The sequence below is a fragment of the Drosophila mojavensis genome, unplaced genomic scaffold, assembly GCF_018153725.1.
Source record: "Drosophila mojavensis isolate 15081-1352.22 unplaced genomic scaffold, ASM1815372v1 contig_81, whole genome shotgun sequence".
Classification (NCBI taxonomy): Eukaryota; Metazoa; Arthropoda; class Insecta; order Diptera; family Drosophilidae; genus Drosophila; species Drosophila mojavensis.
The window spans coordinates 6780197-6800992 of NW_025318907.1; the positions used below are offsets into that span (position 1 = coordinate 6780197).

The 20796-nt window shown below is 37.0% G+C and overlaps 1 protein-coding gene across 2 annotated transcripts in view; it reads right to left on the bottom strand.

Moving 5' to 3' along the window:
• LOC6580905 (calbindin-32) overlaps positions 1–16161 on the bottom strand; it is a 36935-nt gene extending 20774 nt beyond the window's left edge. For both annotated transcript variants that reach the window (XM_002006666.4, XM_015164529.3), the window contains exon 1: positions 15944–16161. The gene's annotated coding sequence lies outside the window, so the exon portion shown is untranslated. The remainder of the gene's footprint in view (positions 1–15943) is intronic.
• Between the last annotated feature and the right edge of the window lie 4635 nt (positions 16162–20796).

Sequence of the window (20796 nt, forward strand, 5' to 3'; positions counted from 1 at the left end):
ATTTAAAAACTGACGAGACTAATTTTCTTTTCGTTATATTTTATGTTATGATTAAATTAATCCATCTACATTAAGTTTTAGATGAAACAAATATAAAAATTTATGAGGCACATCAATCTAATATGAGATGCACTATACTCTGCGCCTTAAATACGTAGATAATCTTATGTACAAGTTTTGCTTGTATATCAAATCAAATAAATAAAATATGACTGTTAGGGTATTTAAAATTTGATGTTGCTTATGCTTTCTCTCTCTCTATAACCAGCATTACCGTCTGAATGTTGCAGAACTTTTCACATGAACAACATGAACAGCAAACTGCAGCAAAAATAACTACAAAAGGATCAACTACTGAACAGGACTTTGAGAAGTTGTACTACATTTAGTACCTGGCAGAACATACAAAGTGTGAACTTTGACTGGTAAACTAACACGTTTCACTGTGTAGCTGATTGCATTTACAGCAGCTGCAACAGTAACTGCAGCGCAACTGCAATTGCAATTGCAATCGCAAGGGCAATAGTAATAGCAAACGTTGCTTAAAGACTTAGCATCTAGAGTTGTGTGTTGACATTTTATGGCCAAAGGGAATTGCATTGAAAGCCAACATTCTGGGTCAGGCTCATTAGAAGGACCTTCGCATTGTTGGCGCGCCGTTTGTTATTACAAAACGCATAAAGGACTACAAATACGAGTTACATAGCCAGAAGCTATTGCAGTTTGTTGTTGTTGCTGATATTGCAGTTTTTGTTGTTGTTATTGTTGTTGTTGTTGTTGTTGTTGTTGTTGTTGTTCCTGTTCAGATTGTGCAATGGCATGTGAGGCAACAAATATATTTATACTTGTGCAGAATATGTGAAAAACTTTCGCTATGCATTTTGCTTTGGATGGCACTCGAAAAGGCCAGCTCTCATTGCATTTTTCAGTGCAAATTGCCGCATGCCTCATGCCGCATGCCATATGGCTGCTGCTGCTGCTCCTGCTGCTTCTTCTTCTTCTTCTGCTGCTGTTGCCAGCTGCACGCGCTGCTAATGTTTGCCAAGCGCATTCTAGCTGCGTACAAGTCCTGCTGCTCTCAACTGTATAAGTTATGGCCCAGATTAGTCCGCTGTGTGAACTCTCCCATATAACGTAATATAATTCATGCTGCTATTGCCGACAGCAGAACTCGGGCAATTTTCGAGTGCTCAAAAGAAATGCATAGCAAAGGGCATATATCAGATACAAAGTTCTATTCAGCTGAAAATGTAATTTAAGGCCAGTAATCAATGGAGAAATCTAAATGCATTTATTAAGAAACAAATGTATTCGAAAATTACTGAATGAGATGAAACCCTTTTGATTTTGCTGGTCAAGGAGTCAACTGGTCAGTATATACACTTAATATTTTAGAAAGATTAATATAAGGGAGCACTTGGTGAGGTGAACTATATAAAAATCAGATTCAGTTAGAAGGTTTTATACTTTTAAAATTTTGTTTAAAGCTGTTTTTATTTTAAATATAATGTATACACACTTTACAAGTTTAATTTAATTTAATTAATTTAATTTAAATGATATAACAATTTAGAAGTTTCAGGATTTAAGTTTTTTAATATGTATTAATCCACTTGATTTAAACTACTTAGCTTATTAACAACTTATGCACAATAGGGCAGCACAGTCTCTTAAATATAATTAGCTTTAATGTTGTGCGATTCCTTGCCTTCATTTTATTGGCATAATTAATCACAAGAGTGAATGACAAAAAATCAGCTCCAATGTCCTCACACGCACTTTGCTCATAAAATGGGTGTGCGAACGAAATACCAACATGAATAAGCATGCATAAATATTTACTACAAATATTAAGTATACGCGCGGCACATGAACAATTTGACATGCAAATAAACAAGCGATTTTGTTTGTGCTGAAAAATACTCAAACATTGAAAACAATTGAATGAATTTAATTCAACTTGTCGCACATTTTGCGAACTGTCAACGACAAACGAAAATAAACCAGAAACAAGCGCGAACAGCAACGCTCGGAAACGGAAATGGTGGAGCAGAAATAGTGTAAAAATTCGCCAAGCATACTTGAGGGCTTTCACGCTGGGCGCCGTAATGGGCGTTTCACATGACAGCAGCGAAAATACCTGCTGAAAGGTGGATACATTTTTGGTGTGGTGAAGTCGAGGTGGCTCAGCATTTTTGTATTGAAACTGACTCGAAGCAGGAATAATGTGAGCCGAACAGCTTATGAATGAATACTTGCATAAATATTTTCTGATTGAAGAATTTATAATAATTCGTAACTGAAATATTGTGACCTGAATTGATTTGAAAAGAGGGTTGAGCAAAAGTATTTAAAGTCTGAGAAAATCAAGAACAAATTTCCAAAGTGAAAAATATTGTAAAATATTTTTATCGATTTTATTTATTTATTTTTATATTGAATACATAAATGATATGTAAGAGATTTTTAATTTATTTAAATCAATACAATTATATAACAAGTAAAAAGACTCTAGTCGAGACTGCTCGACTAGGAGATACCCTGAACCCTCTAATCTGATATTCTAATCAGTCTGCACTTCTTTTCGACACACATACATACACACACACGTATTAGAATGCGCTCTGCTAACTGCGCTTGGGTTGCGCTGTAGTGTAGTAACATTATAAGAATTTATTTGTTGAATAATTTAATTTCTAGATGTACAATCTTAATGAAAGTTTCAGGGCGTAATTATATGGTGAAAATGTATGTACAATCCAAAGCACATGTCTCTAGTACTTGAAATACGCCTTTTACAAAGGTGAGGGTGAGGGGGTGGATATAGGGGTGGGGGGGTAAATTACAACAAAAATCGAAATTATATAAAATACATATAAGTCTACATTTAAAATTTGCAAGCTCTAGCTCTAAAGGTGTAGGAGATATAATTAAATAACTAGCTTTCGATAAGGTTTTTGATCGATAATAAAATATCGGGAGTAGTTATCGATATATAAAGAAAAACTTGATATGCGCGTGATATACACGGACCTAGCTCTTATATCTTCTGAAATCGACGCGTTCATACATACGGACGGACGGACGGACGGACGGACAGACAGACGGACAGGGCCAAATCGACTTAGCTCGTCGCCCTGATCAAGAATATATATACTTTGTGGGGTCTGCCACGCCTCCTTCTGCCTGTTACATACTTTTAACAAAACCATTATACCCTGATTTCCCATTTTCAATGGGTTCAGGGTATAAAAATGGTTTATTTGGCCAAACGAAACTAACCTTAAACAGATATTATATGGATTATGTTATTTAAATAAGTTTCTACGCATTTGAAAAGTGTGTAAGTTTATAAGTTTAACGAATTTCAAGAATAGGCTATGGCTATTGATTCACACTATAAATAACTTATAAGTTTTGTTGAGTGCAACTGCAATTTGCAGAGCTCACCACAAGCCATTAGCTGCAAACCGCGATTATTCAGACTTGTACGAAAACTGAAGGGAAGTATATTAGGCTTGAAGAAAGGCTCTTCGGCTGCATAATGGTGACTAGTAACCAATGGTAGAATCAAATTAGATTTGGAGGGCATTAAAGTAAGCATTAATCAGTTGAGTAAGCTCGCCTGCGTTAGTCGTATTTCCCATTGTTCCTGGCCTTGCAACCATGATGCAAACAGCAATTGTCAGGCATTGTCGTCGTCGTTTCGCGATTGCATAAGTCAAGTCCGCAGGTTGTCAGCGACGCGTGTTAAAGTGGGTACGCGGCGAGCAGGCACGCACAGCCTGGCCAGAAGAGGGTCCGCACAGACGGAGCAGACCGTGCTACCTGTGAGTGGACGCTCGGAAACGTCAGCTCGACATTGACATCCATTGTAACACGCACCTGCCCCGCAGCGCCCTGGCCGGCCACTCGCTGGCCATCTTCATTGTGCGCTTTATTTAAGTGCATTAAGCGCGGTTCGCATTTAATTTGAAGTGTTTTCCTCTGTTTATTTCTGGTTCAATTACGAGTCGTGGTTGCCTCGGCTGTTAACTTGGCCTGTGCGCTGTCTGTCTATTTATAAATGCTTTGCACAAAGTCTGAATTATATATATATATATATATATATATATATACATGCGCTGCAAAGTCGACGTGTACGTCTGTTCTATAGTTCTATTTTTGGCTTTAATTACGCGAAGCAACGACATTTGCAGTGAAAACAACAACAACAGCAACAAAAAAAGCTACTAACAAAAATATTTTTTTGGCCTTTTTGTGAACGTTTTTCACAATGGATTGTTTGGCCTTGCGTTTAGTTGTTGTCAACTATTGATTTTCCATAGCTCGGAATTTATTTATTTTCGTTAGCATTAACTAGGCGTATACTTAATATACGTATGTATTATAGTGAAGGTATAGGTGGCCTAAACGGACTAGGGAAAATATGAATGAAATTCTGATTGGAAGCAAAGCGAGTAGTTTGTGTACAGAAAAAGAGTTTGTTGTGGGTCAATCAAACGAAACTCTGGAGTGAATTGACCTCCATTTCAGTTTTGTTTGGAATGTGATTAACTTGATTTCTATACAAGCTTTTTGTTTTTATTTTGTATGATTTCAACTTTAATGTTCTTTAGTCGATATCTGCACAACTGAACAACTGGGGATATTCGGCAATATAATTACAAATTTAGTTTTAGTTTTGACAGACTGTATCTGGAGAATCATATATTCAATTCATATAGGGATACGTATGCATTTTAATTATACATTTGCAAAAGTTTCTCTTCTATGCTGAAGCCATATTTAATTTTACTCCGGCTAGTTTTGATAATTTTGTATTTCTTCAGATTTAATCGATCTATCAATCTACCTATTTGCCAGTCATTTTCCAGCTAAGTTTATATTAATCAAGATCTTGGAAGCTTTGTGACTCCTGTTTGCAATAAAGCCACATTCAAATATCAGCTAACACAGTTCACGAGTTACTATATTGAATTTCGTTTCCATGTTGTGGCCTTAAGCATATTCAGCTCGATTCTCATTATCATAGTTAATTTCCTGTGTTAGCCTGGTTCCCTGCTGGCTATTGGTCTATAAATCCTAATGCAGTGCACTTTTCATGTTAGTTGGCTCGTTCAGAGCGCGATATTCTGGACTTTTATGGCCCTGTGTTGGGCTAAGACACATGGTAGATGCAGAGTTAAAAGGGCTGTAAAAGCGGCAGGGAGAACGTCAACTGAAGCTTTGCCGGATTTTTTACAAGCGACCATATAAAGACAGACAAACAGACTGAGAGACAGACACACACACACACACACAGACAGACAGACAGACAGCAAGCTGGTGCGAGTGAGGCATGGGTGTAAAAACTTTGTTGCTTTCTGCTGCAATGTGTCAGGCAAAGTCATATTCATAAATAATAATATATAAAGACATGCACACGCACACAGACAGCCTTTACATATAACACACACACAAACACAAGTAATTTATGCAAGTGCAGGCGGAAGTTGAAAACCAAGACACACATTTGTACTTACACGCACACACAGACACACAGACACAACACTCATATATTCAAGAGGAGCTCAAAGCAGTGACAGCCAGCTAACTGAATGAATGACGGACTGACTGACTGACTGACTGACTGACTAAGTGACTAACTGGCTGACGCACAGCCTATTTGACTGACGGCCAGTTTGAATACTATGCCTGCTGCTTAGCTTTTGAATTATAGAATAGACATTGTCTGTCCCAATGCTCTGTTACCGAAATAGATATCGAGGGTATATGCCGTATATGATAGACTAGCATAAGACTCAACTGTAAGAAACAGGAAAATTTTTGGTGCTTACAAGGAAGCATTAATATTTATAGTGCATAAGTATACTCAAATTTACAGTAATTTATCGTGTTTATATATGTCGGAGAATAATTCTACTTCAAACTGTATGGGGAAATTTCTTAGAGAAGTCAGAAGAATTAGAAAACTAATATAGAAATAGATACATTTGACTGTAGAGTATAGAGTGTGATATTGAGTATAGATTATAATAGTATAAGGTGCTAATATGCAGGGCATCTGTAAGCCAAACATCAGGGACTTTTTGTCAACCACTTCTGCTTGGTATTTGTGTTGAGTTCTGTACTGCGTTGGCTAAGTTTTGTCCCAGCTGTATTCCACTTTCATTAGGGCCGGGCCAGAAATCCAAAGGCTTAGTTTCTTAAGAGGTTGTGCATGCAAGCGGGCATAATAAACTTAGCCTTGGCTTCAAAGTCAAAGAGCACTTGGCCACAAACAGAGGAAAAGAAGGGGACAGGCAACAGTTGCGTCTTGACATTTGCATATGGCATAAGTTAAAGTTGAAATCAGGACCAAATCAGCTGCTCAATGGCTTGTAAATTGCGCTGAGCACACACGCCCCATAAACAAGGAAAAAAGAGAAGGGGTCCATTGATTTGCATTCGTCTCGAGTCTCAAATGGATTGGCCGGCAGCAGCGGCAGCAGCGACCTAGCGGTATCTCTGATCCGATCAATCTGTAACCTAAAAGGCTTAACCAATAAAAGGTTGGCAAAATGGCCGAAAGCTGGAAACGGCGCGGGTAGGTCGTATAATTTATGGCAGAGCCGAGCTAAGGCAGACAATTTATCAAAACACTTTGACATTTCTACAATTTTATTTATTGCAATTTGGCGTATGCCAGGGGCCCTGCCAATTGGAATGGGGCGCTCACTAATAAAACATGCAGTTAAATTTTAAATGCCAATTTGTGTAGCAAACGAATCTCAACTAGATGGGGACGCGCATAAATGTGCTGAGTGCGTAATCGACCGAAAGATACCCTAAAGGGGCACAAGAGCTTGATTGGCGTTGGTTGAGACATTAGCACAAGGATTTAAGTCAAACGGTTTTCCATGATTGGGTGATTGATGTGCAAAATATAATAACATGTAATAGTTATTTAAGTCGTGAAAGCTCTCATTGTATATTGGAATGTATTTTGATTTATAATGAAGAGAAAGTCTAAATTGGATTACGCTCTCTGTAAAAGAACTCAACTGTTGCTGTTGTCTATCTTTATATAGGGATAGCTCTATGCACTGCATGATATACTCGTCTGCCATGCGTACCAGCTGGATTTATAGCTTGGCAGAATCTATAGAAATTGCTTTGACTACAAAGCTATTAATTAGCTCGTAATTTACGAGTATTTATTCAACTTGAGTTCGCACACTGGATATGTGGCCGCTCTATAAGTTCAATATCGAGATACGTTTTAATTAGACGCTAAGTTGCAAACAGCACCAAGATTTATGGCAATTTAAATAGAATAAATCAGCTCGAAGACATTCCGCTTTGCGTATCTAAATGAATGGTTTATGGCATACGATTTTAATATAAATCTCAATATTTATTTTTCTTTACCCATTGCGCTGAGCGATTCCACACGCGCTTCACCTGATGTGCATGTAAAATTCGTAAAACGCCATAAATTAAATACGAAAAATGCTTCTTTAAATATATGCTGAAAATGCAGAGGGCTCTTCCTCTTCTTCTTCTGCTTCTTCATCTATTTCATTTCGATCTGTGTAAACTCAATTAGCTGGCAATGCCGCAGCGTAGCGCACAACAAGTTCAATGATATAGACTCTTGGCCACTCGCTAATTGGGCGAATTGTCTGACCTGCTTGTAAAGATGCAGATATATAACAATTGCCCTGGCACACACACGTCATATGGCCTCTATATATAGCCAGGCCAGGCCGATCTGACAAGGCTGGCGTGAATGAAACTTCAAGCGGCTGCCTCTCAATTATTTTTGGCACACCACTGACAAGTGAAGGAAAACATGCAGGAATTATTATTATGGCTCTCATTATTATTATTGCGATGCCGCAAATAGGTCAGCGGGGCGTCTTTGGTCCGGGTTCTGGTTTAGGTTCTGGTTTTATGAGAGGTCACATGCTGCCTGCACTTGCGTCATCTTACAACGCTGAACTACAAAGTAGCCAGCGGCATGGAATACCTTGTTGGCTATTCATAAATATTTAAGAAATAATGTAAATCCTATTGCCAAACATGAATATTTTATATCGAATTGGCAAACGCATTACAATCATTGTGGAACATCGAATATTGATGCTTTAATTATTTACAGTCTAGTCTCATTCGGAATCTTGTTTTGCATATAATTTGTAGCTTCCGATTGCACTAGCAATAGATGCTCAGTATAATTATTGGCGTAGCAGGAAAGAGCCTGCCCATTTTCAGTAAAGTGAAAAATACTGTGAAGTGAAAAATTATACTTATATATACATTGTATATAAATCGGATTTGACAATTATTAGTTACAAATATAGGCAGATAGATATTTTCATTAGAAACATCTTGTTATTGTAGGCATTTACTAGCCTAGATAAGTAACTGGTAAATGATTGCATAATAAAAATTGTAAATATTAACAAGAAGGAAACTGTTGCTCGTTCGACTCTAGAGTCTACACAGTTCATGTAAGTATTCAAAATATGAAACAAATGTCTGCAGCTGACAGCTGGCCTAAAGTTTGACCTTTTGGCTATTATCATCATCATCATCATCAGCTCTCGCATTAGGGAGTGAGAACTATAGATGAAAGCACTTAATCGGCATCGAAATTACCGAGTGTCATTATGTCACTGAGCCAGCTATTAAATACGGTCTCTTGCTTAATCACATCGCATTACATTGTCGACTGCGGGCGCATTCAATGGCATTACGCATACGCAATGTTGACTGCAATCGAGATCAAAAAAGCCCGACCATGTTTATTTAAACAATTGAAAGCTTAAGCTACCAATGGCGTCGACTAATTAGTAGCCCTTGTCTGTGGCCACACGCAGAGCCGACGCTCCTCCCCCCACGCCCCTATTCTCTGCAGGAGTTGTCATAAAAATTTAATTAAAACTGCTGCAATTGTCAGTGCGGAGCAAATGGAGCGCACCGTTGCAAGCACCACATGATTTTCCAGCATATAATTTAATTTTATACATTCAATTTAACAGGGCAGCCACACTAAAAATAAAAAGAGCAAAACACAGAGTCAGAATAAAATAACGTAAGGAATACCAGACTCTAGTATAAAACTAATTAGAGGTCTGTGGCAACTAGACGCAGTTCAGGTTCACGCTGTGATTTAATTAAACTCTGTTTTTTTTTTCCTTCTATTTTTGTTCAATTTTTTTGCTGATGGCCTCGCTCTTGAAAAAGTCTATAAAGGGGCTAAAGATGATATTGCTCTGTTTTGCTTTGCCCTTTTTTCTTTTGGCACGCAGCATTTCACGCTGATTCGCCTGCTGGTTTCTATACATTTTTCTCACACTTAAGTGTGCCGTTTGTATGTTAAGTATATAAAAGTTTAGCCCCTTCTGTTTTTTTTTTGCTTTTTATTATGCAGATACATTTGCCCCACATCGTAAACAACTTGTCAGCCATATGACAAGAGTTCAATTAAGCATAAAATGAGCACAAGTCCTCTTCTGCTGTTTCCTCCTCCGCTGACCCAGTGCTGGGAAACGCTAGTCATGCATACCCTCTTCAAACACAACTGAAAACTCATGCTTGCACACACCTGAGTAGGGTTCACTTTGCCTAACTGTGCGAAGCGTCTAAATAATATATATTAAGTGTTATTTTGAAAGCGCTGGAATATGCTTATGCTGAATTATTGTTGGAATATATCAGAGATTATTTTTCTGGATTGGTTGTAAATGTTGAGATTCGGGTAGGTACATATCTCCTCATTTATTGTGTATTTTTATACAATTGAAGTCCGCATTTCAGCTAGTTAATAATGCAGAAGCTTAATCACATGACGCAGTAAAATATTCATAGTGGAGCGAGCACGCCTATACCCTGTATGGTGCAGAGGAATGCATTAGTATGCGAAATACATTTGATTGATCTTACGTTTCGTACCTCATACTTCATATTAAGTATACGCAAGTGAGTACCAAGAATGTGGTCATATTAGTAAGGTGTAAAAACAAGTCTAAAGATAGTTTAATGCAGCTAAGCTGATCTAGTGATGTCTATTACACTGACCAAGGCCCTGCAGGGTAACTATAAGTGACGCATTGTTCGCTCGGCTGTTGTTTTTGTTGTGGAAGCTGTGACAGTTTTCAATTGGTGTTGTTTTTGTTGTGCTCTTGCTTTGAGCCACGCTCGCGGGTTTTGTCAATTTGCAAATGGAAATGTCAGTCATTCGTTCTGAAATTGTCAGAATCATTGCACAGACACACAGACACTCTCCGATCCGCGCAGCGCCTGAAGGACGCGTCCGCGTCGGTACGTAGCTCAGTGGGTGTGGTCAGTGGGCGCATCACCGCATGATGCTGCGCATACAAATATACATGTATACAAACAAATACATGAGGCCACAGCACGTTTTGCATACACACAAAAATAATTACTCAATTAATGTGAATGCCAATTCGTAGTATCTAGCGCTAAACAAATACCAAAGTGTTGCTGCGCAGCAGCTAAGGTAAACAGAAAACAGGAATGGAAAGGGAGAAGAAAACACAATACAGACAGAAGTCAAATTCCGGCCAAGAGCGGGCGCTGCGTCATCGACCATTTGCAGCTAAATGCTTGGCTGGTGGGCAGACAAATTGCAGGAACATAAAAACATGTTCACAAAAAAAAAAAAAAAAAAAAAAAAAGCAAAAAAAAAACATAAAGAGCGCTCAGCCGGAAAAGAATGCCCTAGCTCAAGATCATAACGAGATTATCTTGCTATAAATATACGCAAGAGAAAACGAATATAAAAACGAATTTAACGATTTTTAACTAATTTTTTTTTTTTAGGATTATTTACTCAGAGCAGCCATTTCAAAGAAGTTTTAATTGTTTGTCGGTCAAGAATAGGGCTCATTAAATATGTTAACGCCCGCAGCAAATGCCATTTTATGCCGCTCGTTGATTAGCCTCCTCCACGGCTCTCCAACTGTATATCATCAGCTTGATATATTGACCAACTAATGCCCCATCATAAAGTGAAGACACGCGCAAATGTTGTAAATATTTACACAGTCGCCCGTTTTTTATGCGCTTCTGTGTAAATATTAATCAAGAAGAAATAATAATAATAAATAATAATGGCCAGGCCGGCATAATTAAAGCAGCTGGATATCTGGCAAGCAATGGATGTGCTGAAAGATTTCCGTACTTTTTCTCCCACACTCAGACATGATAAATCAACAAAAGAATAGCATCAAATACCTAGAGTTCAATTGGATCAGTGAGTGATCGACTAAAAGATGCTCTCGATTCGACTTGGTAGCCTGAGCTGCACAGGCTTCTACAATCTCAATTTCATTTGTATTATTATTGTATAATCAATCAATAAAACCTCTATCTTTCGAGTACTTCTTATCTCTTATATTCTGAGAGCTGGAAAATTTCGTTCACTTTAATATGCTCGACTAAATTTTGTCCTCGTTTGTTTCTCTGACTTGCTGTGCTCAGTTTTTAGCTAGTCTTATATTCACAGGGTATACACAAATTTATACTGATTGCCCCTGTTGACTGCTCTTCAAATATGTTGGCCAAATATTTGGCCCGCCCCGAGGCAAATGGCAACACTCGTTGCCTCCTCGACATGACTGTAATTATTCGAATTATTATTGTTAGGCGTGAAAGTTACTTAATGGCACTTTCACTTTCACTTTCACTTTTTCAGCCTTACGCACCCCTCACATTACGCAAAGATAATTTTTGGAAAATTCCTGTGGGCTTGTTTACCATGTGTATGTGTGTAGGTGTCTGTGTGGGCGTACTCACTTGAATTAGCACTTTCAAATTGCCTTTTTCAAGTGGCAGCCAATTGAAGAGCATAACAATATTTGCCTAATGACAATTACAGTGGTTACACTGGGGCCTACTTGAGCTGACTATTTTCGGTTAATTCTAATTGGCTTGCCTTGGTCCCTGCTCTCCCGACACCTGCTGACGTAAGTCACGGAGTTAAGGCAGCTTTTGCTTATGAAATACTTAAATATAGTAGTAAAATAAAATATAAATATATAATATATAAACCAAAAATGCAGTGAACAATTGTGCATGGACTGCGAGAATACTACATCTCATATTGTAGGAATCATATATAAATATATTTTGAATAATGCACAATAAAAGTAATTTAATATTAAGCAATTTTATTATTCTCATGATAAATAATTTGTTCTTCATTTTTTTTATAAGAATGCCCTATTTCTTCTGTAATGTACATTACAGACGTATTATTAATCACGAGTAAGGTTTTTTTTTTTTTAAATAATTTATTAAGCGATTTAACACTATATTGAATAAGTCGATGCAAGTTATGCCACATAAAAATGCATTGAGTTCAGTTGAAGCTTGAAGAGAATATACGAAGCATTTAATATTGATTTTTAGTGCGAAGTAACTCTTTCGATTTAGTATTTAGCAACATCTCACGTCTATTCAGTTAGCTCTCTCTCCATCAACATATTGGCAATTAAAATTTTATGTTTAAGCACGCGCAATTAACAAATCATAGATTGTTTCACAGCATTTCAGCTGGATCATGCTGTTTGGATATGAGTTGAAAATGTTTGAAAATATTTACACAAGTCAAATAATTGTGCACACATTGAAGCAAATAACAGCTACGCAAATATTTCAATCAGCAACAGATTAAAGATGTTTTGACACCCGCTGCCTCTGCGGCTGTTGCCATAAAAATGTTTGAAGCGAACATCATATTTATGTACTTGTATCAAATTATGGCCCATTGACTTCCTGGCCTCTGTCAGCCAGTCAGGGCAGAATTGTTTCTATTGTTGTGGCCATATTTATTTTGATAATTTCTGTGGCAATTGTTATTGCCACAAAGCGTTCGGAATGAGCCCACGCTTTGCCTAAATTAAGAAAACATGCCACAAGCCAACAACAATAACAAGCATACGCCATGTGTGCAGCACGAGCATTTGTGTTATTTTAATTATTTCATTTGCAGCAAAGGAAATTGCAAAGACGATGGCAAAATAATAAGAATGAAAAGCATGTAAAACATTTTCCATTCGACTTCCCCCTTCAGGTTGACTGTGCAAATAAATCAAGTGAAATGGCAAATTAATATTAAATTGAATTGTTGCTGACTTTTATTATTGTAATGAATTCCGATTTCCCACCGCTTGCAACGCTTACATATCCTCATCTAACGATAACCATTTTCTTTTCAGTATGTTTTATTGTCATTTAATTGTACGTGTTGTACCCCTTGACACAGCTAATTAGCAGCTCGGCTGTAGGTGGAACTGCTGAATCAACGCAGAGCCAACGATAGGTGTGCGAGAAAGAAAGTGCAATGCTTTTCCCAGAAAAGCTGTCAAGTCGACATGGTTTTGCTTATTTTAAAACATTTAACTAAATAAATGATGAGAAATTGTTGTGTCTTTTCCTAAACAGATTCTCTGCTTACTAAAGTTTATATTATATACTAAAGTTATATTATATATATACAATATATAAATGCATATCATATAGAAATTTCAATTTTAAGTTTTGAAAAAATTTATACTGTTTGCATAGTTTTCTTTTTTTTTTTTTTACCAAGTGAGTTGCAATTTGCATTTGCAATTTTAAATTTTATTATTTCTATAAAAGCATAAGTCCACGAAAAAATATTGATGGCAATTATAGCTATCAGAAGATTCAATAATATTTTTGAATAATATTATTATAAAAGATAAGTTATTTCGGATATTAATTAAATTTTTCCATCCCACGTTACAAGTTAATCCATCCCACGTTACAAGTTAATTTACGTCAGGTATATATCATATATATATCATATACATTTTTGTATACCAATTTTCCGCATAATTAAATTGGTTGCACAGCAATAAATTTACTACTATTACAATTTGTACAAATACTGAATAAAAACAACATTTTACTGCGACTGATTTTTACCATTACTATTTATACTACGAAATCGTACATGAACATGTATTTTCTATACTATCAGTCAATAACAGTAGCAGTATAAGTATTCGTAGTAATATAAATGAGTTATAGTATTAATATTATTATAACTATATATGTTAATTCCCAATAATACTACTACTTATTTAAGTAATACGAATACATATACTGCTACTACTATGTATTCTTCTGTTTCTACTACTACTGTTTCGTAATTGATATTGCCACTATTTTCTCTTTTAATACTACTTTGAAGAGGTACTGATTTCAATACACTACTTCGATTACTACTACTATAACTGCAGCTATCTTTGAATATTAAAAAATCTTCAATATATATTCAATTAAATATAATCGATATTTCGTTGAGATAACATATCTGTAGATGTCTATATTTGTAAATGCAAAGCCTAGTAGGAAGATAATACCCACTATTAAGCCTGATTGGTTCATTGGTGCGTCAGGCTGTGGATCCATAAATATCAGTCAATTTCAGCTCGATTTCCGTCATTTAAATCAACAACTTCGATGATAAAATTTCCAAATCCCTCTCACAAAGAGATGATAAATTTGGTTGCATACGCAGAGGCGCGCGCAAAATGCAAAAGAATTTGGACACAGAGTGGGGCTCGCTGGCTCGCTGGCTGGCTGGCTGGCTGTGTCCTCGTCGCAGGGCAGAATTTATGAATGGGCATAAATTAACGTGACTTTTTGGTGGGGCTGTCATGAATGTGACAAAGGCGACATCTGACGAGGAACTTGCGATGCGCAGACGGACAATTCGGGGGCACATTATGTTAAATTTGGCGAGAGCACAACAAACAGCAACAAAAACAACATTGCAGACGCCAATTTTGGGGGCATTTTAACCGTCAACTTTTCCTCTTTTTTTTTGGTTTTGTTTATATCATTAAATGAGTGCGAACTTGGTGCCCGCTGTGTATACGTAATATGAATATAAATTACTGCTGGCATTTTTGTTCAGCTTCTTTTTATGATTGTCGGACCCTTTTTAATTGAAATTCAAGCATTTTTAATGTGACTTCTCTGTTGGACCTGTTGTTCGGTTTTATTGTTTTTGTGTTTCGACTGTCGAGTGCTACAGCACTTTTTGATATTTTTCTTTCTTTACAACAAATTTACATAAAGGGTCGAACGGTCCGAGCCTTGTTCTGTTTGCATATCGAAGTTTTGCCAATTGCCGCAGCAATATTTGCATTCGATTTTACGCCCACCTCCAAACCGGCTCGGGCCCCGAAATTCAACCCTTGGCCCTTGCAGCATGCAGCTGTTTCGTATGACTCGACCTTGTGGAGCGCTAGCTTTTCTGTTCTCTTTTTTCTTTTTTTCTTTTTTTTGGCAACGGTCATCAAGGTAGCTGCAACATCAATTTATTATAAAAAATTGCATATCTAATGTCTTTTGTTGGCCGCAAATCTGACAGACAATTGGCAAAGACTGCGCCATGAATCTATGTGAGCGCCGAGCAATTAGAAAATGCAATTGCTTCTGATTTATTCAGATGTGCTATAATTCGAATCATTATTGCAAATTAATATTTAACTGTTTTCCTTTTGATTGCTACGTAATAAACTAAAAGATGTAAAAATTTATGACCAATATACGAAATGAATTAAGTTGAATAAAAATATATATGTGAGAATTTATTAACGTATCAGAACAACCAACAGTGAAAAACTCTCGTATTTATTTATCAAAAATTTAACTACATTGCATTCATAGAAAGCCCACTTCCAATGCTATAGAAATGAGAAATAGTTAATAATAAATATAAGTTTCCCTGAAATTAAGTTCTTCAGATAAACACAGATTTGCACTATAATTATATAAATATCACAATTAAATTTTCATATAAACATAAACTATTTCGTTGTAAGTCCCCAAAGAATAGAAAAGTATTTGAATTGTGCTTCGAGGTGTTGATAACATAAAATTTTATATTTACTTAAAGAGCTGCCGAAAAAATTTCCCAGAATTTTTCCAAACAGTTTATATTCAAATGTTTTTATAGTTTTTCTTATTTTTTGAGTTTGTTTTGCACTTTTAGCACTGTTTCAAAAAGACTTTGATACGATTTAAACTGTTCGAACGCACGAGACGAATTTGTCGAGGCTTTTGGTTTTGAGAGAAGAACCGTTAACGTCTAGAATCCTTTGCAGACTGTTTGAAATGTTGCCTGGCGAATGGTTTATCAAAGCCAAAAACTCAACACACCTTGGGGCCGAGCAATGCCAAAGAGCGAGAGCTGAGAGAAAGAGGGCGACAGGCAGAGCAACAGAATGAGAGACAGAGAGAGCGAGCGAACGAACGACTTACCCGGGGCGAATGAGCGTAGGCGCCGTCTGCAACATATGGGGGCGCAACATATCTATCAGCTCTCAACATGTTGCTAGCAACAAACTGTTGAATTGCGTTTCCAGGCATTCCGTAAACAAAACAAAGCTGAAACAAAGGGCAGAGTGGCACATGTGTGCGAGTGTGTGCGAGTGTGTGCGAATGATATTGAGTATGTGCTCAAAATTGAGCCTTGGCTATGGCATATGAGATTTGGGGTGGGCAGAGTTCTGGCATGGGCAGCATGTGGCATGCTAGCAAGTGGCTGGCTTTGGCTTTGGCTTTTTATCTGCCATGCCAAAGTGTAAAAATACAAATGAACATAATGCGCAAAATGATTTCCGCCAATTCAACTTTCCGCGCTATGTCCATATCTCAGATGTGTGTGTGTGTGTATGTATGTGTTGTTTTTAATTGTAATCCCCTTGGGTGCTTTGGCTTTCAATGTTTTATCAGCATGCAATATTATAATTCTAGAGCAAAGCACAGTTTTTTGTGTTTTATAGCACTTAGCCCTTGGCCTTAGTGTGGCGTTGTATGCGTGCGTGTGAGTAGGTGAGTGTGTGTGGGTGGCTGGGGTAGTATATGAGTTGCTCGTCAGGCAATGTCAAGTGCGGCTCATGCCAAGGCAAACACTTGGGCAACTCACTATTGTTTGGACTACCCTGTAGTGAAAAATGTTTTTAACTGGGGTATTTCGTGTGAATAGTCAGTGCGAAGTAAACAATGTAAAAAGAAGTACAATTTTTAATTATCTATATCACTGATTTTGATCAAATTACATAAGAAGCAAGACTTTGAGTACACAAATGTAGATTTTAGTTAATATTAGAAACTCTACCTTAACACTTAATGTAATAATATAGCCAGTTAAGCTGATTTGCATTCTGTTTAGTCAGAAAAGATAAATGACCATTGGCCAACCCACTGTTGAGCATGCCCCAGCTCCCGTTGCATGGCTTATCATGGCGTGTGGCTCATCCATTTTTCATGCCGCTTTCACGTATTTCTTTGCATTTGCCCGAGTTTCTTACTACGCACACTTTCGGCTACCTTTTGTGCTGGGATTTATGTCTGAGCCTTTAAAGTTAATTGTTTCTGACTTGCCATGGCCTCCCATAGGGGAGTATGCGTGTGGTTGCTTACTTTTCAACTGACTAAATAACCATTATGTAATTGTTTCGACATTGAGCATAGTAGAATGAAAGTTTAGCCGCCACGCCCCTGAGACCTCGTCGAGTGTCGCCCATAGCGGAAATTACGATTTTCAAAGACAACAGCACAGCAACATTGGCAGCAACAGCAGCTGTGATTTCAGCGCATTTGGCAGCTCATCTCAACTATGAAATCTGGCAATAAATTTCCGTCGTTAATGCGCTGCTTATCGCTCAATTGGCGCAGACTAAGCAGCTTTTCCAGTACTTCCCAGTAGTCCCCCCCCTCTCTCTCGACTCGTCGTTACGTCTCCTCCTCTTTTATGGCTCGCTGGCAATTCACATGTTGCTTGGCGCATAAACAAAGCAGCAACAAAACGGAAATCAATTGTTTACCAACAAAAATGTTGTTAAATTAAAATAATTAAATATCAAATAAATGTTTCTAGAATATCTAGAAAGTTAATAATAAAACTGGCCAAGTGCTGCAATTGTTTATTTTATTGTACAGCCAAAAAATGTTCGGTTTATATTTGTTTTGTATTTCTTGCGAGTTTTTTCTGTGAGTGTATGGGTGTGTGTATGTGTGCATTTCCATTGAAAGCATTTTGGAATTTTTAAATTGTTTTTCTTTTTTTTCTTTTGTTTTAATGTTTAAATATGTTAATGGCACTTCGTGGGTCTCCACTGCAGTCGCCGTCGTCGACGTCATCGTTGCTTCCATGAATAAAACATTTAAACATCAAATCAAAATAAGTAAAAATAAATAAAAATTTCCCTTCTACTTTGCTAGAGAGAAGTCGCGGAGCATGGTCTGTGTGCCGTATGGAGAAGTCGTAGCCACCACAAAATCAATTGTGAGAATTTATTGCGCTTGGCTGCCCCAAGCTCACAAATACACGCCCACCCACACACACACACAATCGCCATAAGTCAAGAGGCCCCGCATGCCACAAAAAAGTGTGCTGCATATTTAGAGGCTCAAATGTTTGCCACCGCGACAAAAGTGAAAAGTTGTATTTATTGATAGTGTTCTGAAAAGCGATTCCTCAACTTAAAAAAAAATTATACAATCATGTAAATTAAGTTAATATGCCTTTGCTGAAAGGCAATCAAATAATAGGATTTAAACATTTACAAAAGAAATCGTACAAAGTAAAAATCCATAATAGTATATATATTATATAAAATAATATAAATATATATATTCATATAAAAAATAAACCAGATATATAAAATAAATAAATATTATATACTGAATACATTTAGTTAGATACATACAAAACAACAATTTTTTAAATGAAGTACACATTTTTTTTTCACATTTATTGCATTATTGCATTCAAAATTTTTACACCACATGAAAAGAAGTTGTCAATTTTTAACAGAACTAAACATTTTGTAGTTTCGTTTTATATTAACAACTTTTCTTTCGTGTTTGGTTTTCTTTTACATTTGAGTGGTGAAATTGGTGTTCGGAACATCTTTAAATGTAAATTCTCGTCGATGCTGTCGTTTACAGTTCCTTTATCAGCTGTGAGCCTATTGAAAGCTACCGCAGCTTTTCAGCTGGTCTCTAAAGCTTTATGTATTGTTGTTTGCTTCGCGCTGAAACGCCTCGCATTATAATTTAAGAGAATTTGGCTTGAATCAAGCAAACTAATTAATTATATTAATATACAAACAATGCAGCAAACAAATGCTAGCCACTCAAGTTAAAGGCCGAAGCACAAGTGAAGCACCTAGAATTGTAGTGGGAAGAAGACGGAACTATGAGATATCCTGTACTGTTATTAGGTTTAAGAGGTTCATTAGATAAATGAGATTTCAGCTCAACAGCTGGAATGCCGGAATAAATTTAGGATGTCATAAGGATTATATCTCAAATTTGACCAGACATTCCTTAAGTTTAATGAAGTTAGGCTGATGCATATCATGCTTTGACCCTTATTAACCCCTATTTAACTAACTTTTAATTGGCTTAGGGTATAACAATAGTCTTGTACTACTAAGTACCCAATTGGAGTGATTTACTCGAATTACCTAATGAAAGCGACAGCAAGCAGAACGTCTCATCGATTGGATTAGCAATCAGAACAGCCTATGCTCCTCTCCGGTCATAATTGGCCTGGTCAGTGGCACAGAGTGGAGCTGTTGTACGTGTTCGAGCCTGTGCAATGCTTATAAATTAAGTTAATTGCTTTGCATTAATTAGGCCCATTGAATTATTAATGAAATGCCCACTGAAGGGCTTTCAGTTGCAAACAAATTGAGCCAAATATTTGGTACGATTTTTTTTCCCATTGTGGCGAAACAATTCATTGTGCTTGCTGACATTTTCAATTTAACGCCATGACAATTTGTAATTCACGACAAGGACATCAGAATCATCGCAACAGCTTTCGAGTGCTAACAACTGTCCAGAATCAGTCAGTGCTGACCATCCACAAAGCAACGCCAGCCCCGAACGCCCCCACCCGACCCCTGCGCAGCCCTTCCTTTGGCTTTCAACCAAACAAACGCACATGCATAAATCAATGTTTGGTGCCGCTGGTGGAGGTCTGTCTATAGGCATATGCTGCGGGCCCTCGCACAAATTGAACCTGTCATCTTTTAGGCAACCTCGTCAACACATATTTGCTGTATGCAGGCGCCACAGTTGCTGCTATACCCTATACTGCAGTCGGCAAAGGGAGGTCAGACGCTGTTGATAAGTAAATTTTTACCAGAAGAAGTGATGTGTGAGTGATATGCATGAAACAACCTGACCATAATCAATAAAACTGAAGAAGGTAAGAAGCAATTGAATAATATAAATATTAATTCAAGCAACAGGCTAAACGAACGAAAGAGAGAGAGAACCGAATTAAAGTAGAAGCACGCAACTTGTAGCATATCGATCAATCAGACAACACGGACCAGAAGCGTAGCGAAAATGTGGGATTCCAGACACGAAATATAAAGTAAAGAGAAAAGTTTAACAGATTGAAAAAGCAATAAAGAAACAGAATTTACCAGAAGTGAGAAGCGAAGCGTAAACATGGCCAAAACAAGACAAAAGTGGATTACAAGAAGACTATTAATAAACTAAACATTTAAAAATTTTAAATATGGTCATTTCTCTAGAAAAGTCTAGCTCTTTGTTTGTTTTTTTTTTTTTTTTAATTATGTTGGGATCAGACTAATTATAGTGCCAAGCAAATTTAAAATATTATCTTCTTTTTTTTTAATGCTGAATCTTATAGATTTTCCGGAGAAATGCCTGTTTGTACGATTGTCTGACTTTATTTTCTTATTTTTTGGATAAATT